Source organism: Gekko japonicus, unplaced genomic scaffold, assembly GCF_001447785.1.
Source record: "Gekko japonicus isolate JY-2015 unplaced genomic scaffold, Gekko_japonicus_V1.1 scaffold1016, whole genome shotgun sequence".
Classification (NCBI taxonomy): Eukaryota; Metazoa; Chordata; class Lepidosauria; order Squamata; family Gekkonidae; genus Gekko; species Gekko japonicus.
The window spans coordinates 380,729-390,101 of NW_015162510.1; positions in this window are offsets into that span (position 1 = coordinate 380,729).

Here is a 9,373-nt window from a genome sequence, read left to right on the forward strand (position 1 = left end):
TTTCCCTAAACTCACCATAAACTTTTTGTGTGGTCTTTCTGCCTGCCTGTTGTACGAATCTGGGATCTGTTTACAAGTCCCTTAGCTCTGAAAATGAGAGTTTATGGAGCGGTTAGAATTTGAGTCATGCACGCCCGTAATCTTCCTACTGTTTAACAGCCGATATGTATGTAGCATGTAGAATGATGCGGGATGCATTATGCATTTATATCCTGCCTTTCTTCATCAAGAGGAAAACTTGGCACCGCTGACAAATGCGCGTGTGTGTGAAGCGCCATCAAGTTGCAGCCGATTTACGGTGACCCCGTGGGGTTTTCAAAGCAAGAGATTAACAGAGGCGGTTTGCCCTTGCCTGCCTCCGCATAGTAACCCTGGACTTCCTTGGCGGTCTCCCATCCCAATACTAACCAGGGCTGACCCTGCTTAGCTTCCAAGGTCTGATGAGATTGAGCTAGCCGGGGACATCCAGGTCAGCCGGCCAGTAGAAAATGGTCTTGCTTTCCTCTCCCGCGGAGGGAATGGCCACGATGCAATCTGAAATGCCAGGTGACAGCAGGCTGGGCAGATCAAGGGCAGAATGGCAGAACTTGCTTCTCTACTCTTTGAATGATTCTTGGGCCAAACAAGCCCAAGGAAAGAAGAGGCCATCACAGTTTTCTTGCCTTTTGGCTCTTCTCCAGAGAACTAAGGGCCTAGGCTATTCCCCCCACTCCTCCCAGCTATGTTATAAGGTAAAGGTAAAGGTTCCCTTGCTCAAAAGCCAGTCGAATCCGACTCTAGGGTTGCGGTACTCATCTCCGTTTCAAAGCCGAAGAGCCAGCGCTGTCCGAAGACGTTTCCGTGGCCATGTGGCCGGCATGACTAAACACCAAGGCGCACAGAACGCTGTTTCCTTCCCACTGAAGTGGTACCTATTTATCTACTTGCCATTTCTTGCTTTCGAACTGCTAGGTTGGCAGGAGCTGGAACTAGAGACGGGAGCTCACTCCGTTATGCGGCGCACTCGGGTCTCGAACTGCTGAACTACAGACCTTCCACAGCCTGCAGTTCAGCATCTTAACCACTTGAGTTGTAGTAAATAGAGACATTTTGATATGTTGCCGAAGGCTTTCACGGCCGGAGTTCATTAGTTGTTGTCGATTTCCCGGGCTGTATGGCCGTGGTCTTGGCTTTGTAGGACCTGATGTTTCACCAGCAGCTGTGACTGGCATCCTCAGAGGTATAACACAGAAAGATGGAGTGCTCCCTGTGTCATTTTTCTGTGTTCTGCCATCTTTCTGTGTTATCCCTCTGAGGCTGCCAGTCACAGCTGCTGGCGAAACGTCAGGTCCTACAATGCAAAGACCATGGCCATACAGCCCGGAAGATCTACCACAACTAAAGAGACATTTTGCTCTAATGCCATCTGGACCTGTTATCAGCATCGAGGATCCATTCCTCATATCCACCTTCAGGACTTAAGGAGGGGCTGTGCAGAAGGTCCCAGGTCCAATCCCAGGCATCCCCAGCTGAAAGGATCAGGCAGGAAGTGATATGAAGGACCTCTGCCTGGGCCGGCCACATTCTCTCAGCCTAGCCTACTTCAGAAGATGGTTCTTTCAGGGAGGATGAAACAGAGGAGAAGGGTTGGGGGGGGGGAATTAGCAGAACACTAAAAATGCACAGCGGAATGGAAGGCAGCACATGGCCATGTGTGTTTGTGAAAAGTACTGAGACTGGCAAGTGATTTCAGCTCTCATACTTTAGAGTAGGTTCAGAGCAAGACGAGGAACCCTGGCTCGCAGGCCGGCTTAAATCCCCCAGTAACCCCACTCAGTGATAGGCTATATACAGTGGCTGAGAGTTCCATAGGCCCTGACCAGGATCCTAGCCCTCCAGTTGGTGAGGCTAGGATCCGTTCGGGCCAGTGTCTCTCGGAGTGAAGCCCGGGGCTTCGCATGACCGCGTGGAGAACTTGCCTTGCACACAGTCGTGTTTAGATACATTACAGTTTGATTAAAAAGATAACATTACTAAGAAATAAAAGGGAGGGTTACATTGGGATATAAAAATAATAAAGAGTAAACTGTCTAACTAGCTCCAGCTGATTTAAACACCATGTTGGCTAAAAGAAGAAGAAGAAAAGTTGGATGTATACCTTGCCCTTGACTCAGAGTCTCAGAGCAGCTTACAATTCTCCTTCCCTTCCCCTCCCCACAGCAGATACCCTGTGAGGTAGGTGGGGCTGAGAGAGAGCTCTCTTGAGAACTGCTCGTGAGAGAACAGCTCTGAAGAAACTTGTGACTGACCCAAGGTCACACCAGCAGCTGCCTGTGGAGGAGTAGAGAATCAAACCCAGTTCTCCCAGATTAGAGTCCGCACTCCTAATCACTACACCAAACTGGCTGCCTTATAGTGAATCGGACCATTGGCCCATCGAGGTCAGTATTGTCTACCCAGGCCAGTGGCAGCTCTCCAGGATCTCAGGCAGAGCTCTGTCACGTCCCCTACATTTTTATCTTTTCTGGACATGCCGAGGACTGGACCTGGGACTTTCTGTATGCCAAGCAGATGCTTTACCACTGAACCACACCCAGAGGAGGGGTGCTTGATCATTGTCTCCCTGGTGTTTGGGACCACCGATGACTTGCCCCTGGCCTCACCCAGGAATCAGAGTTCTTTAGAGAAGTAAAGAGAGAGTCTGCTTTGGCACAGGCAGGACTGAGAGAGATGATTTGGCTCAAGGGCAGCCAGCCGAGCCAGCCAGATCCCTGCTCTTCATTTCCACACAGGTATATCTCAGACTTCTTCTGCTCTGCCTTCTTGATCTCAGGTTTTATATGAACAGAAAACTTCCAGCGGGAGGCAATTGTCCCACTCTTGACTTGTCCTTGACACCTCTTTTTCTCTGTGTGTGGGATTTTTAAAAAACAGCTGAGCATTCAGCCCTGGGAGCTCCTACCTGCAATCTGAAGCGCATAAACCCTTGAGGCAGGCTTTACCATCTGCGGAGAACCTCCAGGATCGTCTGCCAGAAAAGACACACTTCTGTGTGTATTGGGATCCGGCCCAGAAAGTGAGGAGGCTGCAGGTAATACTGACTGCCTCTTTCTTTCTATGGAGGCCAAGGTTACTGCAGTTGCCAGGTCTGCCTTTTTCCATCTTAGGCAGATTAGGTTACTGAGACCTTATCTCCCCCCACCCCCGGACTTAGCTACAGTGACCCATGCCATGGTCACTTCTGGCCTTGATTACTGCAATTCGCTGTATGCAGGTTTACCCTTGAGGCTAACCCGGAAATTATTCACCCGTTACCAATGGGCCAGGGAATCTCTCATAAGAACATAAGAGACGCCAATGTTGGATCAGGCCAAAGGCCCATCCAGTCCAACACTCTGTGTCACACAGTGGCCAGAAACACCAGTGCCATCAGGAGGTCCACCAGTGGGGCCACAACCACAACCAACTAATTCTATCCCTGGGCTGTGACCACCATTTTAATATACTTAGTTAAGTCGCTTAGTTAATAGCCAGTGTGGTGTAGTGGTTAAGAGTGTTGGATTATGATGTGGGAGACATAGGTTTGAATCCCCACTCTACCGTGGAAGTCTTACTGGGTGACCTTGGGCCAGTCACACTCTCTCCACCCAACCTATCTCACAGGGTTGTTGTGAGGATGAAAATGGAGGGGAAGAGAAGAGTGTAAGCTGCTTTGGATCCCCATGGGGAGAAAGGCAGGGTCCAAACTGAAGTAAATAAATAAATATATAAATTCCCTGTATCTCACCCTTATCTGTGATCTTTAATATGGAGAGAATTCTTGTCTCTACCATGCAGGGTGGACATTGAGATTAATGGGCTAAGTACATGAAGGATTTCACACCTTTGGTGCTAGTGTGAACATGTCTAATCTACATTTGCCTCCCTCTCCCCATTTATTCTCCCCTGGATCGACTTCTTGGCTGTACAGACAAATTTGCTCTTGTATCAATGCATTTTCCCCTGTATTAATTTGCCCCTGTGTTTCAGAGACAGTCCCAGTTTTCCAGTTCTTTTCCCAGGTCTGTCTAACCCAGTTTAGGGATTGGGCTATGGCTCAGTGGTAGAGCATCTGCCTGGCATGCAGAACATTCCAGGTTCAATCCCTGGCATTGCCAGTTAGAACCTGGCAGTAGGTGATGTGAAAGACCTTTCTCTACCTGAGACCCTGGAGAGTTGCTGCTGCCAGTCTGAGTAGACAATACTGAACTTGTATCAGTATAAGGTAGCTTCATGGCTTCAGTTTTGGGATACATTTTTAAACTCTTTCCACCCCATGCATGTGGATATGAATGTGCATTAATCTCAACAAAGCAAATGTGTTACCTCCTGTTTACCCACCCCATCCTGATAAAGGGAAAAAATTAACAAAGCAGATACAAAGAGGGGAGTTGGGGATGATCTGTCAAAGGATAAATGTTCCAATTTGGAGTGCTTAGTTTGGTGTAGTGGCAACGAGTGCAGACTCTAATCTGGGAGAACTAGGTTTGATTCCCCACTCCTCCACATGCAGCTGGTGGTGTGACCGTGAGTCAATCACAAGTTCTTCCAGAGCTGTTCTCTCAAGGGCAGTTCTTGAAAGAGCTCTCTCCACCCCACCTACCTCACAGGATGTCCATTGTGGGGAGGGGAAGGGAAAGGAGATTATAAACCACTCTGAGACTCCTTCAGGTAGTGAAGGGCAGGGTATAAATCCAATCTCCTCCTCCTCCTCCTCCTCCGGCTTAGTTTCACAAAAGAAGGGAAACGTGGATTTCGAGGAGGATGTAAGGAAGTGGAAAGTGGCCCCATGCAGTTGTTCTGGGACGTGGTTGCTGCCAAGGGAGAAAAGGCAGAATTGTTTCATGGAGTGGGAGACCTTGGGATGGAGGACAGTGGTGGAGCTGAAGGAACCCAAGGCCATGGACAAGAGATGTGGTAGTGGAGAGAAAGCCCAGACCTGTCAGATCTTGGAAGCTAAGCAGGGTTAGCCCCGGTTAGTTGCACAGGAGACCATTAAGGAAGCTGATGATCGCTACACAGAGGCAGGTGAAGGCAAGCCACCTCTGAACACCTGAGATCTTATGTCTAAGCCTCCATTTTGGCACCATTCATTCTTAGCTGGGGCTTGGAAATCTTTTAGTGTGGATTTGGATTCTTCTCCCGTCAATGCTCCTCTCTGGCTCCTTATGCCGGTTCTTTAAATACATGATCCTTAGGGGGGCTGCAACAGCCCAGAGCCCTGCAAAGCTTAGCAGCCTGCAGCAAAAGAGAGGGAAGCCCTTCATATTTTTATCTCGAAATTACCTTTTCATAGCAGAGCCTTTGGAACTTTGGGGACGTCGCAGGCTGTTACTCTCTTAACCCCGTGGCTTTAATTAAACTAGAAAAATGTTTTGGGTTTGAGGGGGAAAAACTGATGGGAGCTCACCTCCACGGCTCTCAGCAGACTCTGCAGTCTGTGTCTCTCATTCTTTATATATATATTTTGGGACAAATCGCTTTCCCTCTTGCTCTTGAGTAACATAAATCCCAGAAAACAAGCGCCATTTCCTTTAAAGTCTTTAGCCACTTACCTGCAGACCTCGTCTTCTGTTCAAAAGCAGAAATGATTGACTGACGTTTGTTTGCTTCAGAACGTTCCCACATCGCTCTCTTTTCTTACCATCCTCCAGATGGAAATGGGGAGGTCATCCTCCTCCTACATCCTGGCTCCTTTCTTTGCTTGCTCAGAAAGAAGTTGTTTTCCCAGGTTCCCCTGTTGCTGAGAATTTCCTTTCTAAACTATAGTTGCTAAAACTGGTTTACGGACTGGGTAAAATGATGCAACAACTTTTGTACCGGATCCCAGCTTCCTGCAGATCTCTTTACTTTTGTATGCCTTATATGGTTGCCAAATCCCCCTGGTCACTGGTGGGAGGAAGGTGGGAGGGTTGCCCAGGGGTCGTTTCGTAGAAAAAGAGCTAGGGGAACTTATTAGCATAACTTATTAGCATATGCCACACCCCCTGACATCACCGGAAGTGTGTCATAAGGCCACACACACCGCCCCCAACGGTCCCATGAGGGGCCCGGCGGTGGACCTGCAAGGCCGGCGGGAGTGCAAGGAAGCCCCGCGAAGGCCCTCCCTGGCCCCAGGCAGGCAGGGGTGGGGAGAGGCAGGGAGGAAGCAACTTACCCTCCCTCTTCTCCTGCCTCCTCCTGGCTGAATGAGGGCCGGAAGCGGGGCGGCCGGAAGCAGGGGGCGGGGCTTCGTCATGTGCCCCGCCCCCGTACCTCACCCGGGGGAACTGCGATCCCCCCCAAAATGACCTCTGGGGTTGCCAACTTTAAGTTGGCAAACTTCTGGAGATTTGGAGGTGGAGCCTGGGGAGAACCGCAAGAGGTACAATGCCATAGACCAGGGGTGGCCAAACTGTGGCTCGGGAGCTGCACGCGGCTCTTTCCCGGGAGACTACCCATCTATTTGCTCTCTTTGTTTGTCTCTATCTTTTTCTTTCCACCTCTTTCATTCCTTCTTTCCACCTCTCCCTCTCTTAGACAAATATAATTAGCAAACAAATAAATATCATTGGACAAATAAATATCATTTAATGTTAATAAAAAAAGCAAATTTGCATATTTTCCAATAAAAAACATGTTTGTGTCCTGTGGCTCTCAAACATCTGACGTTTATTCTGTGTGGCTCTTATTTTAAGCAAGTTTGGCCACACTTGCCATAGAGCTCACCCTCCAAAGCACCAATTTTCTCAAGGGGAACCGACCTCTGTTGTCTGGAATTGAGCTGTAATTCCAGGGGATCCCCAGTAGGGATGGGCACTAACCAGGAAACTGTGGTTTGTTTCAGTTTGTGGTGTGCCTGGTTCATGAGCCAGAAACCGTTCATAAGGTTTGTTACATGGTAGAATGCACCCCAGTGTGCTAGAGACATCAACCTTGCAGGGCATCTCTGGCCGAGTCTCCTGTACCTGTCCACCAAGTTTGGTGAGGATTGGATTTACAGGGTCTGAGTTACGGCCCCCCCAAAAGGTGTCCACATCCTCCTTTGTTTCCAATGGAGGAAAAAAAACAGCAAAAAAAGAGCAAGGGCAATAGAAGCCCAGCAGAACAGAATCAAAGTTCCAGAGGATTTCTGCAGCAGAAACTGAAGGTGGAGGGCATTTTTGCAAGCCCAGCAGAACCAGTGCCACTGTGACAGTGCAAACCCAATAGGACTAAGATCAAACCAGAGAATCTCTGCAGCAGAAACTGAAGGGCAGGGGGGCATTTTTGCAAGCCCAGCAGAACCAGTGCAATGTACTAGTGCCCAGCACTGGATTTTGAGCAAGGGAAACCTTTACCTTTTACTTTAATACTATGGTGTTGTACCCCAGTGAGATCCCTGCCTGCCCCAGGCTCAACCTGGAGCTGCCAACCGTACAGTACCTGCCCCCATCTGGGGGAAAGGCAAAGTACAATAGCTTCGGTTTAGTAATTTCAGCTTCTAGGGAGAGTTCAGGGTTGATTTGATCTAAAGCCCACGTATTTGTCTTTTTGGCAGTCCACGGTATCCATAAAACTCTCCTCCAATGCCACATTTCAAATGAATCAACTTCCTTCTTTTCAGCTTTCTTAATTGTCCAGCTTTCATACCCATACATGGTAACAGGGAACACCGTGGCATAAATTAAATTGAACTTGGTCGCCAGTGACACATCCCTACACTTAAGAATCTTTTCTAGCTCCTTCCTGGCTGCCCTTCCCAATCTCAGTCTCCTGATTTCCCGGTTGCAGTCTCCCTTTCGGTTGATGATGGAGTCAAGCAATAGAACCCCCCCCCGGGGGTGTGGGTTACCCTGAGCAACTGCAGTCAGTTCATCTTCAAACAATGCTAGAGAAACAAATGAAACGGGAACACCTGCAATAGAAATGCGCGAAATGAAAGGCCATACCACGGGAACATATCTAATGGGAGAGAAATAAGAAGAGGTGCATTAGCAGATCCCGGCTGTTGCTTACTCTGCGGCCGGATGGCAGCCTGATACTAAGTCCCAGAAGGTCAGACTAGAACTAACCAACGGGTTGAAATTAAATCCAAGGATTTTTTTTGGGCTAAACGTTAGGAAGAACTTCCTGTCAGTTAGGGTGCTTCCTCAGTGGAACAGGTTTCCTTAGGAAGCGGTGGGGTCTCCTCCTTTGGAGGTTTTCAAGCAGAGGCTAGATGGCTTTCTAGAGTTTCCAGCTCTGGGTGGGGAGATACCTGGAGATTTTGGGTGTGGAGCCAGGGGAGGGGAGGGGTTTTGGGAGGGGAGGGACCTCAGCAGAGTGCAATGTCATAGAGTCCACCCTCCAGGGGAGCTGATCTCTGTCGTCTGGAGATCAACCTACAGTTTGGCAACTGTGTGGCCATCTGACAGCGATGCTGATTTTTTGAGCTTAGGCAGACCATGAGAAGGAGGGCAGGAAAGGATGAGCAGCTCTTATGGCCCTTTCTTATATGCCCAGAAGAATGCCAATCACCACTTTCGGGTCAGGAAGGAATTTTGGCCCAGAGATCCTGGAGGGTGTTTTTGCTTTCCTCTGGGCACAGAGCGGGAATCACTTGGGGAGTGGGGGGAGGTTAGCTGTGAACTTCCTGCATTGTGCCATGGGTTGGACTAGATGACCCCTGGAGTCCCTTCCCGCTCTATGTTTTTAAGTTCCCTTTGGCTGGCCTGGCCTCCAATCCAGGCTGTATCTGGACTGACGCTCTTGGGGTACGTTCAGACGGCGTGCTGAGAGTGGTTTAAACTGGTCGGGTTCTGACGCGGTTATCTTTTATCTGGATAATCACAATCACATTTACCTCCCTTATCCTGCCTCACCGTGCAGTCACATCGCTCCCCGGAATCTATACTACCAACGTGCGGGAGCGTGTGTCAGCAGTTTTTAATTTTTTTTCTCAGTTTGCGCATGTGCATAGGCGCTCATCCGTAGAATGGGGGGAAACTATCATGGCAAATGCACAGAACCACCAGGGCGAATCAATCCAGCCCCTCCGACAAAAGACTTCCGTTTAAACTTTTGACCCAGAAATGACCTCTGTGAGATCCCAAACTCATCTAAACGCTAAAATGAATGACCGTTTAAACATCGGTTTTATAAACGCAGAAGAGGAACACCACCTATGCGCACACTGCCAATGCTGAAAAAATGGGAGGCAAAAAGTGGAAGCCTTGGGCTTCCGCAGCAGCTTTCGAGCGGGGAGGGGGTTTAAACCACCGGAAGAGCCTTGACACCGGAGGAGCGATCACACAGGGAACAATGCGGCTTTAAACGGAAGAACTGAGAAAACACCACTTGGGACCTGGTAACAAAATACTCAGGGGTTAAAGGGGGTTTTGAGCCGGAAACCAAC